This window comes from Pseudophryne corroboree, unplaced genomic scaffold (assembly GCF_028390025.1).
Source record: "Pseudophryne corroboree isolate aPseCor3 unplaced genomic scaffold, aPseCor3.hap2 scaffold_624, whole genome shotgun sequence".
Taxonomy (NCBI): domain Eukaryota; kingdom Metazoa; phylum Chordata; class Amphibia; order Anura; family Myobatrachidae; genus Pseudophryne; species Pseudophryne corroboree.
The window spans coordinates 337,794-362,500 of NW_026970220.1; the positions used below are offsets into that span (position 1 = coordinate 337,794).

The 24,707-nt window shown below is 44.6% G+C and overlaps 1 pseudogene; it reads right to left on the reverse strand.

Annotated features, from left to right (window-relative positions):
• Nucleotides 1-18,972: 18,972 nt before the first annotated feature.
• On the reverse strand, nt 18,973-19,091 carry LOC135036008 (5S ribosomal RNA; annotated as a pseudogene).
• Nucleotides 19,092-24,707: the final 5,616 nt, after the last annotated feature.

Genomic DNA, 24,707 nt, shown 5'->3' on the forward strand with positions numbered 1-24,707 from the left:
AAGGAGGTAACGCGATAAATAGCGCAAGTCAATTTTAGTGTCCAAAGGCCCTCATTCCGAGTTGTTCGCTCGCAAGGCGATTTCAGCAGAGTTACACACGCTAAGCCGCCGCCTACTGGGAGTGAATCTAAACTTCTTAAATGTGCGACCGATGTATGCGCAATATTGCGATCAAAATCGAGTTAGCAGTTTTAGAGTAACTCCAGACTTAGTCTGCCTGTGCGATCAATTCAGTGCTTTTCGGTCCCGGCTGACGTCATAAACACACCCAGCGTTCGCCCAAGCACTCCCACCGTTTCTCCAGACACGCCTGCGTTTTTTCCGGAAACGGTAGCGTTTTCAGCCACACGCCCCTAAAACGCCGTACATCCGCCCAGTAACACCCATTTCCTGTCAATCACAATGCGATCGCCGGAGCGATGAAAAAGCCGTGAGTAAAAATACTTTCTTCTTAGTAAAGTTACTTGGCGCATGCGCAGTGCGAACATTACGCATGCGCACTAAGATAATTCTCACTGCGATGCGATGAAAAATACCGAGCGAACAACTCGGAATGAGGGCCAAAATGTTAAGCTAATAGATCCTTCTCTAATTTGCAACTCATCTGGACTAGATTGTGTTACTGAATGAAAGGGATTTCTGCGCAGAAACGAAAGTAAAGAGTATATGAGGTGAAATATAAGTTTCTAAAATCTTTTTGGGTTGAACCACAGGAAATCATCGAGTTCTCGTGAGGTACATACGTGTAAGTGACTGCATGGTGGCTTGGGAGGCATCCCTTGTTAAACATTTAAAAAAAGAGCATTAGAGTATAGCAGACCAGGAGGTCTACTGTAGCACAGACCAGGAGGTCCAGACAGACCAGGAGGTCTAGGTACAGCAGACTAAGAAGTCCGCTATAGATAAAAGGAGCACAACACCAGAAAGGTTGGTGCGGAACCCATATAAGCCATTAAAGCTCAGGCTGAAGGAATTTGCAGCCACAATTTTCGATTCCACTGGTCGCTCCGCACATAAGATTAGTTGCTTATGTGCAGAACGATTGTACCACATGTAATTGTGTGCATTAGTTAGTAATTTGACCCAGTACCATTTGCGTACGCTAGAGGGGTCATAAACGCTATTTGTACATTCTAACGTGATTTGTGTAATTTTTTTTTATTTTAAGTGAAGTTCGCTGGTCACTCGGGAACTATCCAACAACCAATAGTTACTGGAAAGGGTTAAGTGCTCTTTGGATCACACCCACATGTTCCAGTAAATAGAGGTTCAGGTCGCAGGGGCCCTAGGTCGAGTACACCAGCGCTAAGGCAGTGTGTGGGCGTATTGGTCGACGTGGGCGAGTGAGTGGAGTACTCGGTAAACTTCGCCGCCGGCCTACCCCGGACATCTTGGTTTTTGTAAGGATTAGCTGAGGACCCTGATTTGAAGGTCAGAGGTAGTGAAAGCAACACCTGCAACGATGGGGGCCAGTTGTTCAGGTAGGGGGCGATCAACCTCGGTTCGGGTTGACTCAGTAAACCGACCAATTTGGTCGGCAAGGTATGTAATGTGTGAGAAATACGGTTCACACACAGAGGTTTTGTGCGATGAATGGGAAAGAATGACTGTGCATGACGGGGAGAAGTTCCCAAGAATAGGCAGTTTTAGCCCAGATGTGTTTCAAAATCTAAGGAGAAGGATATGTCTCATTAAATCTGCAAAGAGACGGATCAAACATTATGACTATTTACAGTTATGGCAACAGGAGGGTGAAATAAAGAGAGGATTGGCTCAGGTGGCTGGAGCTAACCCTATCAGGAAACTGATAGCTACCGCGCCACCGCCACCATACATAACAGGAGAGAGAGTGGTTACAGAGAATGACACACTGGTGTATGATAAACAGGCACTTAGTAACTGTGTAAATGTTAAGAATAATGTGACTAAGATTATAGATGCAAATACTAACCCGTGCAAGCTGTACCCTGTTTTAAACTTTCCCCAGGAGTGTGATCAAGAGGACGAGTCAACAACAATATCGGCACTCTCTCTAGCAGCCACCATAGCAGAAACAACAATGGGCATGGCCCAACCCGTAAAATTAGTATCAAAGGCCCCTAGCGGAGGGACAGGTGAGGTCGTATCAACTGGTAATTACGGCACCATACACTATGCTGAAACCATTTCACCACATGTTGTAGGATCTACTCAGAATGATGTTATTGGACTTAATCCCGTTAGGGTAATTGCAGTGCCAAATGGGAAAACTGACGCTTCAGGAGTCACTCCTGTCAGAAACATTGCCATGCACTGCCCTTTTTCCGAATGGAATTGAGAACAATGGTGTCTGAATTTCCTGATCCTAGAAAAGATTTAGTCGCTAGCCAGAAATACATTAGAGAACTAGGAAATACTGTGGAGCCCAATAACAAAGACTGGCAGATATTGCTGAGGGCATGTTTACCTTCCAATGTCGACTCAGAAAGATTTTTAGCTGACTGTAAATTAGATGAAGATGTACCCCTTACGGATGTGTACAACCAAGATAATGTGAAGAGAATACATTTACAGTTAAAAGAGTATTTTCCAGCTGTTGCCAAATGGAATAACATTTTCTCCATCAAACAAAAAGAGGGAGAAACAGCTGCTGATTATTTTCATTGGGCACTACAGGAAATAGTTAAGTATACAGGCATAGAAGACATTAAGACAAATGTAAATCATAGAGAAGTAGCAGTATCTGTGTTAATGGATGGTTTAAAGGAAGTATTAAGGACAAGGGTACAGACCACCCAACCATGTTGGCGAGGTCTGTCGGTGGCTACATTGAGAGAGGCTGTTATTGATCATGATCAGAATATCACCAAACACAGGGAGTCACAAAGTAATAAGTTAATGGCCGTAAGTATACAGGCCCTGACCACAAGGCAACCTCTGTATAAATCTCCGATCCCTGTGGGTAAGTCTAATGTGGTACAGTAACTTGTTATTACTGTCATAAAGAGGGACATTTTGCACGAGACTGTAGATTGAAAAATGCACAAAAATCATATCAACCCCCTAGACAACGACATGACACACGAAATTGGGATCAGGGACCGCAGAGACAGAGTTATGAGCCACACGCAGGGGAAACAAGAAGGTATCCCCCAAAAAGAGACTGGCAAGCCTCTGGTAGTTCCCATTTACCCCCTTCACAGGTAATAGCTGCCACTTCAATACAGGGAGGTCACCACGCACCATAGGGGTGTGGCCACACCTGTAATCTGCAGCCAGTGAAATTAATTGCGAGTCTTGGAAGTGAACCCGAGGTTGCAATTGATGTAGCTGGTAAATCTCTAAATTTCCTTGTAGATACGGGGGCAGCCAAGTCAGTGATAAATTCGACCGTGGGCATGAGAACCACTGGTAAACCAATTCCAGCGATGGGAGTAACAGGAGTAGTACGACAATACCCTTTAAGCAAACCAACAGAGGTAACGAAAGGGCCTTTGCATACCAAGCATTATTTCCTGCTGGCTGCATCGGCTCCGAATAATCTCTTAGGGAGAGATTTACTGTGCAAAATGGGATGCATCATATACTGTACTCCTGAAGGTGTGTTCTTGGACATACCCGAAAACCACGCTCAGGAAGCGCAAGATATGCTAGACTCCCCAACAAGATTAATGTCACACACTGTTATTGTAAATAGGTGTCCGTCCAAGATAGAAGAAATTACGTCCCAGATACCAGATTCACTGTGGACCAAGGACGGACAAAACACTGGATTGATGGCAAATGTAGCCCCAGTAGTTGTACAAGTAAAAGATGGTAGGATAGCTCCAAAAACCCACAGTACCCTCTGAAGCCAGAGGTGGAGCTAGGAGTTTACCCTGTAATAGAGCGCTTGCTACAACAGGGAATTCTGGTAAGGACATCCAGCACTGCCAATAGCCCCATCTTCCCTGTTAAAAAGAGTGGGAGGAGGGGTTACAGATTAGTGCATGATCTAAGGGGGGTCAACAAAATAGTTGAGTGCCAAATCCAGCTGTTATCCTAATGCAAATCCCTCCCACTGCCAAATGTTTCACTGTGATTGACCTCTGCTCCGCTTTCTTCTCGGTACCCCTGCACCCTGACAGTCAATACTTATTTGCATTCACATACAAAGGAGTTCAATATACATGGAGTCGCCTACCACAAGGTTTCATAGACAGTACAAGTATCTTCTCACAGGCTTTGCACGATTGTTTACAGTCTTTCCAACCAGAGAGTGGATCAGTATTGATACAGTATGTGGACGATTTACTACTGTGTTCAGATTCACTGGAAGCATCCCTGAGGGATACGAAACAGCTCCTGTTTCATCTTTCAGACACAGGACACAAGGTTTCCAAGGACAAATTACAATTATGCCAGGCCCGGGTGAAGTATTTGGGACACTGTCTGACACAAGGACTGAGACACCTCACCGCTGATAGAATTCAAGCAATTCGTGACATGACCCTGCCACAAACCCAGCAACAGATTAGAATGTTTTTAGGAATGTGTGGGTATTGCCGTAACTGGATCCCAGGTTTTTCCATACTAGCCCTACCTTTGCAGGAGATGGTCTCATCAAGTAAACCTGATCGGATTTCGCACACGGACGAATCTGAAATGGCATTTGAGAGACTAAAACAGTGCCTAACGCAGGCACCGGCATTAGGTATGCCTGACTATGGGAAACCCTTTGAGCTGTACGGAACAGAAAGTGCTGGTTGCGCAGCAGGTGTCCTAACCCAGAAGCATGGTGATGCCAGCAGGCCGGTAGCTTACTACAGCGCTCAGCTAGATACGGTAGCGCAACCCCTCCCCACATGCTTGCGAAGTGTTGCAGCGATAGCATTGCTAGTTACAAAAAGCGAAGATGTAGTGCTAGGACACAACCTCACAATTCATACGCCACATGCAGTGTCAGCCTTGCTGAATTCTGCCCAAACCAGGCATCAGCGCGCTTTACAAGATGGGAATTGGCATTAATGGCCCCCGTAAACATTACCATAAAGAGATGCAGTGCATTAAATCCTGCAACGTATCTCCCAGATGTGCAGGGTGGAGGATGAGAGTGATGGTGAAGGAGGATTTAATACAGGGGATGACATGCATGATTGTATGGAATATTTGACCCAAAATTTTACGGCAAGGCCTGACATCAGTGACAACCCACTGGAAGATGTAGATTTTACTTTCTACACTGACGGTAGTTGTCACAGACAGACGAACTCGGGAGACTTGTGTACTGTATATGCAGTCGTAGATGACCAAGGTACCATAGAAGCAGAACCGGTAGGCCCACCTCACTCAGCACAAGTTGCTGAACTGGTTGCCCTAACCATAGCATGTGAATTGGCTAAGGGCAAGTCAGCCAATATCTACACAGATTCTAGGTATGCCTTCAGAGTAGTTCATGATTTCGGAGCCCTATGGCACCTCAGAAATTTCATGACGGCAGCTGGCACACCCGTAGCGCATGCAGCCCACATCAAAAGACTTCTATCAGCGATACAGGAACCCGTCAGAGTGGCTGTTATCAAGTGTAAAGCTCACACATATAGCAAAGACCTGATATCACTTGGTAACAGCCGAGCAGACGAAGCTGCTAAATCAGCAGCCGGTACCCCCAGACAGACAGACATCACACAACTGATGGTATTTAATACTGTAAACACACAGAAATTGTGTGAAATGCAAAACTTGTGTTCCCCACAGGAAAAGGCAGTCTGGAGGTCAAAAGGATATGGCCAGGAGTCCTCAGGACTCTGGACAGATGGACAAGGTAAACCAGTGGCACCAAGAGCACCTACCGTAATTACTCATACCACGCGCTAATGCGCAAGAGCGCAGGATCGATCATACGCAAACTGCGAATATGCGCATGTACGGCAGAACAAGTACGCGCACAGAGGCCATGTGTGTGTTGTTTGTACATGATGTGTGTACTTCAATATTTTTCAACTTCGACATACCAATGAGCAGCTTTTTAATAAAAGCGCAGAAGCATTATATTTTATTCTAAAAATTTCTAAGTGCCTAATTAGTTATTCAGGGGGATGCACCTGAGGTTCTGAACCATATGTTGACATTTTGACTTAAAATAGGGATTTTCACTAAGGCTTTAACCTGCTAGGAGGTGGTGAATTTAAATTTGCGGTGAAATTACTGCAAATCCGTTTTTGCAAAAAACTTAACAGGCGCGTTTCACTATTCATGATAAATTTGCATTTTTCTTACTGTGGAAACGTATTTTCGCAACTAATTGAATTTGGGGCCTAATTCAGACTTGATCATAGCAGCAAATTTGTTCTCTAAAGGACAAAACCATGGGTGTCATTTTTACCTGATCGCACGCTGCTGTTTTTCGCAACGCAGCTATCAGGTCACTACTGCACTGGTGTATGCACCGCAATGCGCAGGCGCATCGTGCGGGTACAAAGCGAATCATTGCTGAGTGATGGATTTAACAAAGAATCCATTTGCACAGCCGATCGCAAGGAGATTGACAGGAAGAGGGCATTTGTGGGTGGCAACTGGAAAAACGCAGGTGTGTCCAAGCGTTTGCAGGGTGGGTGTCTAACGTCAATTCCAAGACCAGACAGACTGAAGTGATTTCAAGGGCTAAGTAAGTTCAGACCTACTCAGAAACTGCACAAAATGTTTTTGCAGAGCTCGGCTGCACAGGCATTCGCACACTTGCAAAGCAAAAATACACCCCCTGTGGGCGGCAACCATGCATTTGCACGGCTGCTAAAAACAGTTAGCGAGCTATCAACTCGGAATAACCCCCTATGTGCACTGCAGGGGGGGCAGATATAACATGTGCAGAGAGAGTTAGATTTGGGTGTGGTGTGTACAAACTGAAATCTTTATTGCAGTGTAAAAATAAAATAGCCAGTATTTACCCTGCACAGAAACAATCTAACCCACACAAGTCTCAGACACTCAGGATACACATGAAACTGGTAAATGGGTGTAAATAAGGGGGAGAGCTGCTATTATACACACTTTAGTGTCCTATAAAGGACAAGACTACGGTGGCCCAGAAGGTATGCCTTCCAGAGGACAAGGCGAGGACACTCCAGGAGATGGTCCGAGCAGTTCTACGGCTAACCCGGGTCTCCAATCATCTTTGAACACAATTGCTGGGAAAGATGGTGGCCTAATACAAGGCAATCCAGTACAGAAGGTTCCGTGCCAGAACATTTCAATTGGATCTCCTCAGCAAGTGGTCCAGATCACATCTTCAGATGCATCGGATCAAACGTCTCTCCCCTCGGGCCAGGATTTCCCTCCTGTGGTGGCTGCAGTTCTCAAACCTGCTGGAAGGTCAAAATTTCGGGATTCATGATTGGATCCTCCTCACGATGGATGCGAGTCTGAGAGGATGGGGTACTGTCATCCAAGGGGTTCAGTTCCAGGGCAGGTGGTTAGCCCATGAAGCCCTACTTCCGATTAATAATCTGGAACTTCGGGCAATCTACAATGCTCTACTTCAAGCCTCTCCTCTGCTCCAGGATCGGGCTGTGCAAGTTCAGTCGGAAAACCTGTGGCATACATAAATCAACAAGGAGGGAAAAAAAGAAGGGGCCTGCATGTGAGAGGTGTCAAGGATACTCCTCTGGGCAGAAAGAAATGCAAGAGCAATGTCGGCCATCTTCATTCCAGTAGTGTACAACTGGGAAGCGGACTTACTGAGTCGTCACAATCTCCACCAGGGAGAGTGGAGTCTCCACCAACAGGTATTTCAGCAGATCACCAACCTGTGGGGCTTCCCGCAGATAGACATGATGGCATCTCAGCTCAACAAGAAGTTTCGCTGGTATTGTTCAAGAACCAGGGACCCTTGGACGATAGCAGTGGATGCACTGACGGTGCCTTGGCCTTACCGGCTGGTCTACTTATTTCCCCCGATTCCATTGCTCCCAAAAGAGAATCAGACATCAAAGAGTCCAGGCAATTCTAATTGCCCCACACTGGCAGTGGAGCGCGAGATATGCAGATCTTCTGGACATGTCCGTCGAAGACCCTTGGCCTCTGCCAATGTGAAGGAACGTTCGTCTATCCAGACTTACAGCGGCTTTGTTTGACAGCATGGTGGTTGAGCAGAACATCCTAGCTTGCAAAGACTTCTCCAAAAAGGTTATTGCAACCATGGTTCAGACCAAGAAGCCTGTGACGTCAAAGCACTACCATTATATCTGGAGGAGATATGTCTCTTGGTAGGAGGAATGCAAGTATCCGCCTGCGAAGTTCGACTTGGGACGTTTCTTACATTTCCTGCGGGCTGGAGTGGATATGGGCTTATGTCTGGGTTCTCTAAAGGTCGAGATTTCAGCTCTCTCAATTTTATTCCAGAAGAAGTTAACAGTGTTGCCAGCAGTTCAAACCTTCATGCAAGGGATACTACACATACAACATCCTTTCGTGCCGGCCACGGCACCCTGGTATTTTAATGTAGTATTGAAATTTCTACAGTCCTCCTGGTTTGAACCTCTGATGATAGTAGAAGACAAGTGCCTCACGTAGAAGACAGTGATGTTACTGGCCCTGGCTTCTGCTAGGTGTGTCTCCGAATTGGGGGCCCTATCGTGTAAAAGTCCCTATTTGGTCTTTTTCGAGGACAGAGTGGAGCTCCGGACTAGACAGCAGTTCCTGCCGAAGTTTGTCTCTGCATTCCACTTGAATCAACCGATTGTTGTCCCGTCAAGTTCTGGCACTTCTGCTCCTCTGGAGTCATTGAATGCTGTGCGAGCCTTGAAGATCTATATAAAGAGGACTGCTCAGATCAGAAAGCCCTGTTTGTGCTCTATGGTGCGCAGAAAAAGGGTTGCCCTGATTCTAAGCAGTCCATTACTCATTGGCTTAAGTTGACTATCCAACAGGCCTATGCGTCAGCAGCCTTACCTGTTCCACATTTTCTGAAAGGACACACTACAAGATTGGTGGGGTCTTCCTGGGCAGCTGCCCGTGGAGTGTCGGCCTTGCAACTATGCCGAGCTGCTACCTGGTCAGGGATGAACACCTTTGTGAAGTTCTACAAGTTTGATCCCAGGCCAAAGAGGATACCCAGTTTGGGCAGGCGGTGCTGCAGACATCTGCAGATATCTCTGCACATTCCCGTCCATTCTGGAAGCTTTGGGACATCCCCATCGTACTAATCAGTCCCCAATATCCCTTATGGATGTTAGAGAAAAGAGGATTTTAATTACCTACTGGTAAATCCTTTTCTCGTAGTCCATAAGGGATATTGGGCACCCGCCTCAGTGCGTTGACTTATCTGCAGGGTCCTCTTAAAAAGTTACCTGTTCAGCCATTGCTGGTCATTTTATGTTGATGGTATGCTGGTGTATGAATCTCACCACTCATTGTTGTTATGTTCCTTCTCTCAAGTATGTCCATTCTCCTTCGGGCACAGTTTTGCCTAGACTGGCTGTAGGAGGAGGCATAGAGGGGAGAAGCCAGCACACCCAGTTTAAGAAATTTAAAGTGCTCCGGCTCCTTTGGACCCCATCTATACCCCATAGTACTAAGTCCCCAAAATCCCTTATGGACTACGAGAAAAGGATTTACTTGTAGGTAATTTAAATCCTCTTTTTTATTATTATTATTATTATTATTATTATTTACTTTTTATTAAACCATTATTGTGTATGTATTTATTATTAGTATTAATAATGTAGGTCACTTTGTGTTTTAACACTTGTCTACAGCATTAAACAAACATACAAACAATTAGACAACACCTGTTGATGCAAGTGTTGAAAATGAGATGTGGACACTGATTTGTTGAAGACCAGTTAAATACCTGGGTCTCTACCTGTCTTTACAAGCCTTCTGAAGAAACCATCCACACATGAGCATGGATAAACTGGTACAGGGATTTATGTATTGTTCCAGTCCTGACATTCTTCTCATACTGAGCTGGACACCACCTTGTTTGACACCTGCAATTACATTTAAGATCGTAGCACTGCAGTTTCCTTTCTCCTGCACATGGACTCCATCTCCACAATCGCTGACAACTAGAAAAGCTAAATATATCCCTATTCTAGGGACATGTGAGTATGCTCAATCACATTGGCTATATTTTAATCTCCTTGCAATAATACTGGAGACAGAGTGAGGGTGCGGGAGGTCAAGCATATCACTGATGGAAGCAGGTCTGCACCAAAATCTATTTATACCAGCTTTATCCATTGGATGAGTGAACTCTGTTAAATATAATTTTTCCGGCAGGGTCCACAGGTTATCCACAGGATAACAATGGGATATGATGAAGCGACAGCGGGTTTGCACCAATCGGTCAAAGCTTTTCAGCTTCCCAGCATGCAATGGGCCCGTACATATAGCCCCGCCTCCTGGTTCAGGCAAATTAGTTTTTTGTGAGGTGCGGCATGAGCTGGACCATGATCAGAGGGCAGCTGGTTTTTAGCAGCCTAAACTTTCTTATTTTATTTTTATAGTCTCACTATTTTTTTGAGTGATCTTTCTAAAAAGCGTCTTATATGTAACTTAGAAAGAGTCACTCCAACAACTCTCCGCTTGGCCGCGACAACGCTTACCCACGAGTACAGTGCTGTTTCGGTGGGATTCTGTGTCGGATATACTAGCAGGTCCAGCAGACATTACCAGGCTGTGGCCGTAGCATGGGGAGAAGGTAAGGTATCGGTTGCGCTTAGGAGGGGAATACGAACACAGCCGCACTGTTTTGGGAGGAGACTACCAAACAGTCGCTGACACGGCTGCCACCTCGGGTGCACCAGCGCTAGGCCTTATGGATCAGAGGCTCCAGGAATAGTATGAGGCCGCGATCCCTAGGGTTGTTGTCAGCAGTAGAGAGTAAGATGCACTTCTGGTCACCCCTCCCCCCGGCTCATGACCAGTTTCCTCTGAGTCTCCCATCACGAACTGTTACCTCGCTTCCGTCTAAGATGCTGTACATGAAGGGGACCCAGTCACAGCATAGGCGGTTGTATGACTGGTGCATCTGTGTTCACTGAGCGTCTGTGTTCACTGTAGGTTCATGGAGCGGCAGTGTACAGAAGTAGCGTCTGGATCCACTCAGCATTTGATAACGTATTGATCGGAACTGGAAGCGAGGTGAGTCTTCCTGTATCCCAATCCTCTGAGTACCGGTAATACAACACTAAGTCTCCATCTACCTGTTTGAGTATGAATAGTTAGATAAGTGCCTATTGCATATGAGTCTGTATACTATTACTGTTTGTTTCTTTCGCAATGCGTCTGAATACGGTAGATCTGTTTTAACATGATTCAGTAATATGATCTCCTATATACTTAAAATGTAGTTGTAGTTGATGTGCTCATATTGCTTATTAGAATAATGTATAACATGTGACTGACTGTTAGTGTGATTGCTGACTTTACCATATATTCTGTTAATTTTGTTCTATTCCAATCCTCAATGCTGGTGCTTGGGTAGGGTCAAATTCTATGTCACTTTAAAAAGCTTAAAGTGATTACAGTCACAATTTGTGTAACACACCGTGGAAGTATCGATTATTTATTATGTCTAAGAGCAGGAAAGTTGAGGAAGATACACTCACAGCAACAGCAACACTTATATCATGTTTGTCTTACAAAGCTGTGTTAACCTCTCAGGATCTGATTCAGGACGGTTTATGTGCAAATTGTTTTAGCTTTCACCAGAGGTACTTGAAAAATACAAGGCAGATTCAGGTGCAGGTTGATCCACCTTTGGCTATGTTTGCACATACTTTATCCAGTATAGCTGAACAGATAATTCCTCCAAATCCTGTACCAGTGATAGATTACACGATTAACCCTTACATGCAGCTTCCTACCTGTGGTTTATCACTTCCAGCAGCAGCCTCTCAAAAAACAGGCTGATAATCCAGTGGTTAGTAAATCTTTATTCCAACAGGCTACACATGATTCGGATGAGGATTCATCGGAAGATGAAAGCTCAATTAACTCTACTTCGGCATACGACTAGGAGGAGGAAGGTCTCAACTCAGTGGATATAGCTGAGTTAATTAAAGCAATGAAAGCCATTTTATCCTTAGTGGATTCATCAGAGTCTGTGTTAAAAACCAAGGCACCTGTGCTTAAATGTTCGAAAACAGTTAAGACTGAGTTTCCATGGTCCGATCAGCTGACGTAAATTATGGAAGAGGCTTGGGCTATGCCCAATAAGAAGTTTAAAATACTTAAGAAATGGAATTCCAATTATCCTCTTCCAGCTAGGGATTGTTTAAAAAGGGAGGTGGCTCCTAAAGTAGATACGCATGTGATTCGATTAGTGTGGAAATCGACATTACCTTTGCATTCAACATCATTAAATGATGTCATGGATAGGAGAGTAGATGGTTTTCTAAAAACCATATTTTCCCTGTCTGGGGCAGTCATAAGGCAAGCCATAGCTTCAGCTTGGATGGCAAAAGCAGTGGCTGCCTGTGCTGATGCATTGGAGGGGGATTTTTTAAAAGCATCTAGAGATCAAAAATCCCATATAGCACATATAACACAGGCTGCAATGTTGTTGGATGAAGCAGCATTGGATATGGATACTATTGCCTCCAGGGCATCAGCTTCAACAATAGCTGCTTGCAGAGTAGTTTGGCTGCGTACGTGGAAAGCTGATTCAGAATCTAAGAAGGTTTTGGAATCTTTGCCCTTTTCTGGAGATATTCTTTTCGGTAAAGAATTGACAGATATTTTGGAGTCAAAAGCAGACTCTAAGAAGGTAAAGTTTCCTTCCACATACAATTTCAAACCTAATGTTCTGGCTTTTTGGCCCTATCAGTCTCAAGGAAAAGCTAAAGGAAAAAGTGATGGCAGACAGTCCCAATACAACAAGTCTCGTAAGACTAAAAAACATTGAGCTACCAGAGGCCCGGCTTCCAAATCAGAAGATAAGCCATCAGCCTGATGGTGCAGGCCTCCACCTGGGGAACCCCAGGGTGGGGGGCCAACTTCATCAGTTTGCACAGATCTGGTAGCAGTCTACAACAGATGACTGGGTACAGGAAGCGGTATCTCTAGGTTATGCTTTTGCATTCAATTAGTACCCTCCTCAAAAGTTTTTTTGTACCAGCCTGTCTCGAGTAGAGATGAAGGCCAGGGCTTTGCAAGAGGCAGTTCAGAAATTGCTTCAGTCATGAGTAATCATTTCAGTTCCTCCTGCACAAGAAGGACAGCGTTTTTACTCCAACCTGTTTCTTGTTCAGAAGCCAAATGGGTCATTTCGGCCCATTCTCAATTTCAAATTGCTGAACAAATACATTTGGGTACCTCGGTTTCACATGGAGACTTTATGATCCATCATTTTGGCCTTGGAGCTAGGGGATTATATGGCATCCCTGGATATACAGGATGCTCACCAACATGTTCCTATAGCACTGTCCCATCAGTGTTATCTCAGGTTTGCTATCCTCCAACAGCATTTTCAGTTCCAGGACCTGCCCTTGGGTTAGCCTCAGCCCCCAGAGTATTTACCAAGTTTATGGTAGTAATGGCAGCTTATCTCTGCCAGCAGAAGATAAGAATTTTTCCATACCTCGATGATCTTTTAATCCTGGTACAGTCACAGGAATTGCTCCTATGTCATCTCCAACAGTCAATAACGTGTCTGCAGAGGCACAGGTAGCTCATACATTATGCAAAATCATCTCTAGTCCCGTCACAGCGGATGAATCATTGGGGGCTGTACTGGATTCAGGTCTGCAGAGAGTAATTTTACCTCTGAACAAGATGTCCAAGGTTCAGTCAAGGATTCAGGACTTGCTACACAGTCAAACGGTATCCATTCACGCAGCAATGCGGGTCATGGGTGTGATGGTGTCAACATTCGACAGGGTGGAGTATGCACAATTCCACTCGAGGCCTCTGCAGCGTCTGATTCTTGTCAAATGGAATGGGTTGCATCAGACTATAAAAACATAGACTATGGTTCTTACGATAGAAGAAATAACATATCAGCCTGGTGGCTACAGACATCCCATCTGGATAATGGGAGACCCTTTTGGATATCAGATTGGGAAATCCTGACAACAGATGCCAGTCTCCAGGGCTGGAGAGCAGTGTCAGGAAGGTTGTGTTTCCAGGGGCAATGGACCAAAGAAGAAAGATGCCTGCCAATAAATATATTGGAACTTCTGGCCATATACATGGCACTGGTTCAGGCAAAAGACATTCTTCTGGGAAAACCAGTCCAGATCCGATCGGACAATGCGATGGCAGTAGCATACCTCAACCATCAGGGAGGAACTTGCAGCTGAAAAGCGATGAAGGAGCTAAGTCACATACTAAAGTGGGCAGAACTTCATCATCCAGCCTTGTCTGCAGTGTTCGTTCTGGGAGTCCTAAACTGGGAAGCAGACTTTCTCAGTCGACATGCCATTCAGGCAAGCAAATGGGCTCTACACCCGGAGGTCTTCCAGACTCTAGAAAAATGGGGGTTGCTAGAGATAGATCTCATGGCGTCCCATTTGAACAACAAAGTGCTTGCATACGGTCAAGAACAAAGGATCCCAGAGCGATCTTTGTGGATGCTCTGTCTGTGAGATGTGACTTTCATCTGGCTTATGTGTTTCCTCCAATCACCCTATTACCCAGGGTGGGGAGAAAGATAAAACAAGGAAAGAGTGCCGTGATACTAATAGCTCCGGCTTGGCCCAGAAGGCATTGGTACACAGATCTGCAGAGAATGTCGATAGAGTTTCCACTTCTGCTCCCTCAACATCCAGATCTACTGATGCAGGGTCCTTGTTATCACAGACATCTGGATCAAATGTATTTGACGGCGTGGCTCTTAAAACCTCTAGCCTGAAGTCAAGAGGATTCTCACAACATGTAATTCAAACAATGCTCAGAGCAAGGAAACCTTCCTCATCTCGCTTTTATCACTGAATATGGCAAACCTATATTCATTGGTGCAGTGAAAGAAAATGGACCCTAGGTTTTACAGAGTCTCCATGGTCTTAGCATTCCTTCAGGCAGGAATGGATAAAAGTTTGAAGGTGGCTTCCTTGAGAGTGCAAGTGTCGGCATTGACTGTATGGTTCCAAAAGAAAATTGCCAACTTACAGGATGTACGTACTTTTTTCCAGGGAATGCAATGCATTCAACCTCCATTTGTTCCTCCTACAGTGCCGTGGAACTTAAGTTTAGTCCTGAAAGCCCTTCAAGTTGCCCTATTTGAACCACTTAATAAGGTGGATCTTAAATGGTTGACAGCTAAAGTTCTCTTTCTACTGGCTATGGCGTCAGCTAGAAGAGTATCAGATTTAGGGGCATTGTCATGTCGTTCCCCATTTCTGATTTTTTTTTATCCAGATAAAGCAGTTCTCAGAACTAGATCTGGGTATCTTCCTAAGGTGGTGTCTAAGTTCGACCTTAATGAAGAAATTGTTGTCCCGGTTTTTCAGGTACTGGGCCTTTCTGCGGGAGATGCATCAATGGACGTGGTCCATGCCTTAAGGATCTACGTGGATTGTACCAGTGCCATCAGAAAGACAGATTCTCTCTTCATTCTCTATGGATTTCACAAGAGAGGATGGCATGCTGATAAGCAGACACTGGCAAGATGGCTTCAGATGATTTTAGAAGCATATTCTCAAGCTGACCTCCCTGTTCCGGCTAATGTCTCTGCTCACTGTACTCGTAAGGTAAGTCCATCATGGGCAGCACAACGTGGTGCTTCAGCAGAATATATACATTATGGTAAGACCTTACTGTTGATAACAGTATTTCTCCTAAGTCCACAGGTTCCACAGGATAACAATTGGATATGGTGGAGCGATAGCGGATTTGCACCAATCGGTCAAAGCCTTCCAGCCTCCCAGCATGCAACGGGCCCGTCCATATAGCCCCACCTCCTGGCTCAGGCAAATCAGTTGTATTCCAAAGCTCAAGGCAGGAGCATCATGTAGAACCCTAATCAGGCGAGAAGAACACCCATGCACACTCTTCCGTATAAGAAGGAAGAGGTTAGTGCGTAAAAGGATCCTCAAATCAGGTGCATCAGGGTGGGATCCCTGTGGAACCTGTGGACTTAGGAGAAATACCTTTATCAACGGTAAGTTCTTACCATAACATATATTTCTCCGGCAGGATTCACAGGTTATCCACATGATAACAATGGGATTTTCCAAAGCAGTTTAGTGGTGGGGACGCTCCTGCTGCACAGGAGAATCCTTCGCCCGAATTCAGCATCGTTAGAGGCAAAGGTATCCAAGGCATAATGTCTAATGAATGTGTAAACAGAAGACTATATGGCTGCCTTACATACCTGTTCTGCTTAGGCACCACATTGTGCTGCCCAAGAAGGACCTACGTTACGAGTAGAGTGAACAGAGACATTAAGCGGAATAGGGAGATCAGCTTGAGAATATGCTTTTGAAATCGTCATCTGAAGCCATCTTGCCAGCATCTGCTTACCAGCAGGCCATCCTCTCTTGTGAAATCCATAGAGAATGAAGAGAGAATCTGCATTTCTGATGGCACTGGTACAATCCATGTAGATCCCTAATGCACGGATCACGTCCAGCAATGCATCTCCCGTAGAAAGGCCCGGAACCTGAAAAACCGGGACTACAATTTCTTCATTAAGGTGGAACTTAGTTATCACCTTTTGGAAGATACCCAGATATAGTTCTGAGAATTGGTTTATCTGGATAAAAAATCAGAAATAGGGAACAACATGATAATGCCCCTAATCTGATATTCTTCTAGTTGACGCCATAGTCAGTAAAAAAATACTTTAGCTGTCAACTATTTACTGGATAAAAGTACGCACATCCTGTAAGTTGGTCATTTACTTTTGGAATTCTACAGTCAATGCTGACCCTTGCTCTTTCAAGGTAGCCACCTTCAAACCTTTATCCATTCCTGCCTGAAGGAATGCCAAGACCCTGGAAACTCTGAAAGATTTAGGTTCCAATTTTCTATCACTGTACCAACGAATATAGGCTTGATCCATCTTAATAAGTGGTTCAAATGGGCAACTTGAAGGGCTTTTAGGACTAACATAAGTCCCACGGCACTGTAGGAGGATGCCATATTTGGTGATAAATGCGAGCTAAGAAAGGTTTCCTTGCTCTGAACACTGTTTGATTTACTGTTGAAAATATCCTCTTGACTTCAGGATAGAGGTTTCAAACGCCACGCTGTCAAAGACAGTCGATCCAGATGTCTGTAATAACCAGGATCCTGCGTTAGTAGGTCTGGACGTTGAGGGAGCAGAAGTAGAGCATCCGTTGCCATTCTCTGCTGGTTTTCTTGTTTTAAGTTTCTCACCACCCTGGGTAATAGGGTAATTGGATGAAAACCCATTCGCCAGATGAAAGTCCCATCTGAACGATAAGGCATGCACAAAAATCGCTCTGGTATCCTTTGTTCTTGACCCGTATGTGAGCACTTTGTTGTTCAGACAAGATTACATGACATACTGTATATCTCTGGCAAGCACCTCTTGTTTACTAGAGTCCGGAAGATCTCTATGTGTAGAGCCCATTCGCTTCCCTGAATGGTGTGTAGACTTTAGAAAGTCTTCTTCCCTGTTTAGGATTCCCAGAATGAAAACGAAGGAAAAGGTTGTATGATGAAGTTCTGCACACTTTAGTATGTGATTTACCTTGTTCATCACTTTTCAGCTGCAAGTTCGTCCCTGATGTTGAGGTACGATACTGTCGTCATCTTGTCTGAGCAGAACTGGACTTGTTTTCCCCGAAGACTGCCCCGTGCCTACACCAGTGCCCTATATATGGCCCGAGGTTCCAACCTTTATCGGCAGGAACTTTTCATCTTTGGGAACACAACCTTCCTGACACTGCTCCCCAGTGTCAGAACTTTCCCAACCTGACATCAAAAGGATTTCCCTTTGTCCAGCTGGGATGTATTTAGCCACCAGGCTAATGACCTTTTTATCATAAGTACAATAGTCTTTTTTTATTATCCATTAATACCTACAGCACCGTGTATTCCCAGGTGGTCCCTCCAAGTACCAACCAGGCCAAGCACTGCTTAGCTTCCACGATCCGATGAGATTTAGGCATATCCAGTGGTGTGTGACTGTAGATTCTATTTGGTAAGAATCAGACGCTGCAGAGACCTCGAGTGGAACTGTGCATACTCCACCTGCAGTGCTGCGTGAATGGATACCGTTTGACTGTGTAGCAAGTCCTGAATCCTTGACTGAACCCTGGATATCTTGTTGCGAGGTAAAAATTACTCTCTGCAGTCCCTGGTCCAGTACAGCCCCCAAGTGAGTCATATGGTGTGACGGAACTGGAGACGATTTTGCCCAATTTATGAGTCACTCGTGCCACTGAAAAAATTTAAATGTCTGTTGCAGATGACATTAGAGCAATCCCTGTGACTGTGCCAGGATTAAAAGATCATCTAGGTATGGGAAAATTCTTAACCCCTGCTGGCGGAGATAAGGTGCTATTACCATATTCTTAGTACATACTCTGGGGACTGTGGCTAACCCAAAGGTTAAGACCTAGAACTGAAAATGCTGTTGGAGGATAGCAAGCCTTAGATAACACTGATGGACAGTGGTATCGGAACATGAAGGTAAACATCCTGTATATCCAGGGATACCATATAATCCCCTGGCTCCATGCCAAATATAAGGAACGTAACGATTCCAAGTGCAACCGAGGTTCCAAATGTATTTGTTCAGCATTTTTAGATTGAGCATGGGCCAAAATGACCTATTTGGCTTCCAAACTAAAACCAGGTTGGAGTAAAACTTGTCCTCATTTGCAGGAGGAACTGGAATGAGTATTCCTGACTGAATCAATTTCTGAACTGCTTCTTGGAAAGCCTTGGCCTTCGTCGCTGCCCAAGACTGTCTGTCTTGAAGGCAAAAGCATAACCTAGAGATACTGTGCCAGATATGTGTGACCTGAAGAATTTGCCCCCCCCCCAGCCTGGTGTCCCCCAGGCTGAGACCCACACCATCAGACTGATGGTTTTATTTTTCTACAGCACCTGGTATTCCCAGATGGACTCCCATCTGAGTACTAACCAGGCCCAACACTGCTTAGCTTCCAAACTCAGATGAGATTGGGCTTATCCAATGTGGTGTAGCTGTAGATCCCAACCAGACTTCTGGTAGCCCAATGCTTTCCTTGTCTTTCCAGACCTGTTGTATTGGCTTTTTCCTTTCGCTCTTCCTAGATACCAAAAAGAGTTGAAATGCAGAACTTTAGGTTTGAAACTGTTTGTGGAAGGAAGTTGACCTTCTTGGAGTCTGCTTCTGACTCCAGAATATCTGTCAATTCTTTACCAAAAAGAATATTTCCAGAAAAGGTCAACGATTCCAAAACCTTCTTAGATTCGGAATTAGCTTTGGTTATGAACCGGGGGGAGGGGCGACCAGGAGAGCGTCTGACTCCCCACTGCGGACATCAACCCTAGGGATCGTGGCCTCATACTATTCCTGAAGCCTCTGATCCCTAAGGCTGGTGCACCCGGGGTGGCAGCTGCATCAACTACTGTTTGGTAGTCTCCTCCTAAAACAGTGCGGCTGTGTCCGTATTCCATCTACTAAGCGGAATCGATGACTTACCATCTCCTCATGCTCCGGCCACAGCCAGGTAATGTCTGCAGGACCTGCTAGTATATCTGACACAGATGCCCACCGAAACAGCACTGTACTCATGGGTAAGCATTGTCGCGACCTGGCGGAGAGTTGTTGGAGCGACTCTTTCTAAGGTACATATAAGACGCTGTTTAGAAAGATCACTCAAAAATGAGTAAGACTATAATAATAAAATAAGAAAGCTTAGGGCTGCTAAAAAAAGCAGCACTCTGATCATGGTCCGGCTCCTGCCGCACCAAACAAAAATCTAATTTGGCTGAGCCAGGAGACGGGGACCTATGGACGGGCCCATTGCATGCTTATCACTGACCTGGTTTGAGGAGGTTGTGGACTCGGGGTTTCTTCCGATGGCCGGGAAGTGGAACCGCAACTGGGCCACAGCAGAGATGGCTGGAAGTAAGTCTTCCTCATGCAGGATCTGATCGGCGGACAGGAGGCACGTGCGGACGCTGAAGGTCTCCTGAAAGAGAGAACTTGACAGGTGCTGGTAAATCACGAAGGTGCTGGAGGCACGAAGGTGCTTGGAGGTACGGGAGACACGGAGGTGCTGGAGGCACGGAGGTGCTTGGAGGCACGGAGGTACTAGGAGGCACAGAGGTGCTGGAGGCATGGAGCACTGGAGATCACAGGTACAGTTGAACGATGATACTCAGGCGCCGGAGCACTGCCCGGCATCTGAATTTAAACTTCCCGCCAGGGCCTGATTGGAGGACGGGCCGATGACGTCACCCGCAGTTCCCGAGGACGTCGGATGTGGAGGCCTGCTAGACGGAGCGCCGGACGCCGGGACCCGCCAGCGAGGACGGCCGCACGGAGACTGCGGCGCCGTGACAGTACCCCCTCCTCTAGGAGTGGCCCCTGGACACTTTCCCGGTTTCGTAGGATGTCTAGCATGGAAGATCCTGACTAGTCGAGGAGCCGAGACCTCAGAAGCCTTTATCCAACTTCTCTTCTCAGGACCATATCCTTTCCATTCCACCAGATATTGCAAATTCTTGTGTAGGTAACGCGAGTCTAGAATATTTTTGATCTCGAAGTCTGTTCCTGTTTCTGTCTCCACTGAGGTGGGGCTAGAGGTCTTTGAATGGAAACGATTAAGGACGAGAGGATGAAGAAGAGAAACATGGAAGGCGTTCGGTATACGTAGGTGCAAAGGTAAACCCAGCTTGCAGACCACAGGATTCAGGACTTGTAGCACAGGGTAAGGACCGATGAATCTTGGAGCAAACTTCATGGTGGGCACCTTCAACCGGAGATTACGTGTGGACAGCCATACCCTGTCGCCAACCTTGTATTGTGGAGCGGCTCGCCGTTTCTTATCCGCAAAGAACTTGTACCTGACTGAAACCTTCTTAAGATTAGCATGAACCTTACTCCAAATTTGTCTGAAGTGTAGTAGAGTGGACGTTACGGCTGGAACCTCTTCCATCGGAAGGCTTAGTAATTCTGGAACACGTGGATGGAATCCATAGTTGATGAAAAATGGAGATTCACCAGTGGAAGAATGAAACGAATGATTATGGGCAAACTCTGCCCAAGGTAACAACTCCACCCAGTTGTCCTGTGAAGGGGAGAGATAAAGACAGAGGAAAGTCTCTAGATCTTGACAGTTGGCATGGTGCTAGGCGTTACATTAGTGTACTAAGAGTGAGACCCCTCATTCATAGATGTCTGGCAGTCCATTGTAGCCTCAGCCCACTGATTCCTAATATGCTATTCTGGGTTCTCACCTATCAGAAAATGTAGGATTATTGGTAGTGACATATTTAAATAGGCACACCATGCTCCTGTTAAGTCTTACTGTGATCTGACATTTGCTGTGACTTCTGACCAATCTCTGTGCCTTAGAGTATTTCCTGCCTGCTGTTTATTTGGGTACCAAGCCAGCTATTAATAATTAACTTTGCTGTAGCAAAGGTGCTCCTACCGCCAGTCCCAAGTACCACCAACAGGTCATGTTTTGTAGATTTCTTTAAGCATGCACAGATGTGTTCTTCTTTTTGTTGGATCAGTATTTATCCTCCGGCTTCCACAGACAGAATTCCTCAAACATGACCTGTTGGAAAATTTGAGGGCTGTGGTTGAGAATCACATCTCTAGTCTGATCATGTTCCATTTCTGCAAAGTGTGTACTAGACACTTAGACAAGTACTGTATTAGCAGAATCAAGGATGAATCTGCAAGTAGCCAATCTGAAGTGGCCAAGTTGTTGAACTGTGTGGAGAAATTAATTTCATATAGTCCGAGCCACATGGCTTAAGGACCGACCTTCAGATGTATTCCGGGTGAATAAAGGTACTGCTAAAAGTCATTCATCTACAAAATGCAGTAATTGAGTGGGGCAAAATGGAATCAGAATCTGCATCAGGTACCTTGGGCCCTGGTCATGTTGGACTTTGAAAGTCAGTAATCTAATCTTGAAACATATTCACCATTTTACAGGCAGCCAGTGGAGGGAGCAGAGAATGTTTATTATGTGGCCGGAATTAGGCTGGCTTGATAACAGCTTGTTAACTACCGGTATGTTGTTTTTACGACCAGTAAGTGGTGCATTTTTTTGCTGGGAGACCAAGGTTGAGGACATTACAGTAATCTAATGGAGATGATACAAATGCATGTATGACTTTTGGCAGATCCTCTGAGGGATTTAAGTGCTTGATTCTGGCTATGTTCCTCAGATGAAAGAATGAAGATTTGATTTTGGCTTATACCTGATGTTTATGTTTCAAACCACTATCCAGGACAACACCAAGATTCCATACATGTTCACTGTTTTGGATTTCAGAACCCCCAAGCATGCTGTAAGTCCTGTTGCTTGACTATGCTGCAGTCTTGCCCTTTCACATATCATAGTAACCTCTGTTTTATCATGAGTCATTCACTTGCAGTCAGGCACCCCTGGATCATAGCTAGACAGCCAATTAGGGTTATTACTGTGTTATTTGGTTATCATTACCCAGATCAAAGGACATGTACAATTGTACATCATCTACAAATCAGTGGTATTTCCCCTAGTGGTAGCATGCATACTGAAAAAGCATGGGAGATAGTATACAATCCTGTGGAACAGCACATTGTAGTGGCACTGGAGAAACTGAACAACAGTAGCTGCATTTATTGGTATTTCTTGCACCCCACTAAGTACCATCAGTTCATGTATATTTTGAAGATAAAAACAAAAATAAAACAAAAAACAAATTTAGCACCCAGCTAAGTATGGGAATGAGATGGTTGTGGTTCTCTGCGGATGATAGAGATTACTCTGGTTATCTTCAAAGAAGTTTGATTTATTAATATACTCCAAACAAATTTCCGTAAATGCAATTACATCAACAATGTTTTGCACAATAAGTATTAGAACAATTCATAACATTTCCAGATAATTGGCATACACACAAGGATATCATAATTTATTTCACAGGAAAAGGATGAGGTCTATTGACTCCTCAGTAGTTGGAAAGTATGATTCACCTGGAGTTAAAACACAGAGTATTGCTGCAGGAGGGTAAGTAGGTAAGTATTTATATGTCAGCGTTTTCACATTTAGCAATTACAATATCATGACAATTTTGATTCTAGCTAACAAATGAATGTAAATTTACAGCATTAACTACATTTGTCAAATGGAAAACTCACTATTAAGTTTGTTAAATATAACTATGAGTTATAATAGTTTCTATTTCAGCTTTCCTATAACAATTCTGGTAAATGATTTAGTACTTATTACAAAGAATAGCTGGCTGGTTAAATCTGTACAGTTGGTGGATCTACAGTAGAATTAAAGTTTGGATAATCCTTTGTTTGTTAAATATAACTACATTATGGGTTAAAATAGTTTCTAGTTCAGCTTTCCTATACAAAATCTGATAAATTAATTAGTACTTCCAAAGCATAGCTGGCTGGCTAAAACTGAACAGTTGGTGCACATACAGTGGAGTTAAAGTTTCCTTGTAATATTATCTGAATTATTAATCCAGAGTTAGTAGTGTCCAGCCTGACAATTTAGCCTGTGCACCAGTGTAAATATACCCTTTAGCTAGTGAATGGCTTGTAAATTTAGTTCATTAATTGCTTTTTGGGCAGTTTAATGTTTGTAGTGTATTGTTAAGGTAACTGTTACGGTGTAGCTTCTACTATAGCTGTCATGTCTCAGCTGAAGTGATAAAGTTGTTGGTATTCTAAATTCATATGGTAGATCTTAGTCCCCAGAATGCTGGTGATCACAACTCAAATTCATCTGGTTGTGCCTCGTGAATAGAGATGTGCGGGTTCAGATTTACTCGGATCCTAATGCCAGAATATTGTGAATTTGGATTTATCTTGATTTTTTATATTGGCTAACCAAAACACATGACATCCGAGAGCCAATAAAATGCCACTTTGAGAGCCAGGTAAATCCAAGTAAATCCGGGTAAAGCTGTTATTATAAGTCACTCTAGACTGAGGAAGCTCCTATGCACTAAATAATTCCAGGACTCAGGGGTATTTCAATCCCAGCTTAATCCTGCACTTTATGGGCTAACAATTCACATGCTGCAAGAATATATATATTTACACACCTTTCAAACAATATTGCTACAAATTGAGTGGAGGGCAAACTTTTAAGATGTGACTATCCTTTTCCTTTCAGTTTCGCTGTCACAAAGCTCAGTTTGCACTATTCTTAAGTACAACACTGGGAGCAGGACTGTTAATGGTGAGAGACCCCAGACCTACAGTAGTTTGAAGGGTCTGTCAAGTTAACTTTATGTGGGTGGTTCTTAGCACTAATTATTCCTCTCCCTTGAGCTTTCCCTGCCTGCTAGCAGTCTCTGTGGCCATTTTACCTGCATGCTGGGAGGAGTGGGTCTCACCATCCACTTTAAATGTTGTGGCCATCCTCTTCCTGCCTTATGGGAGTGAAATTAACTTTTTCCAGCATGCTTCTTCCTTCTTGTTGAGGTCACTGCTCATGGCCCATCTGTTGGATGGGGATTCTGCCTCCTTGTCCACCTCCTCTGGTAATATACCACCTCTGACCTCACCCACCAGTACATGCTGAAAACTAGGGACACCGGAGACCCCTGCTGCTGATTTCAGTACACTCAGTCTCTGGACTAACACGCTAGTT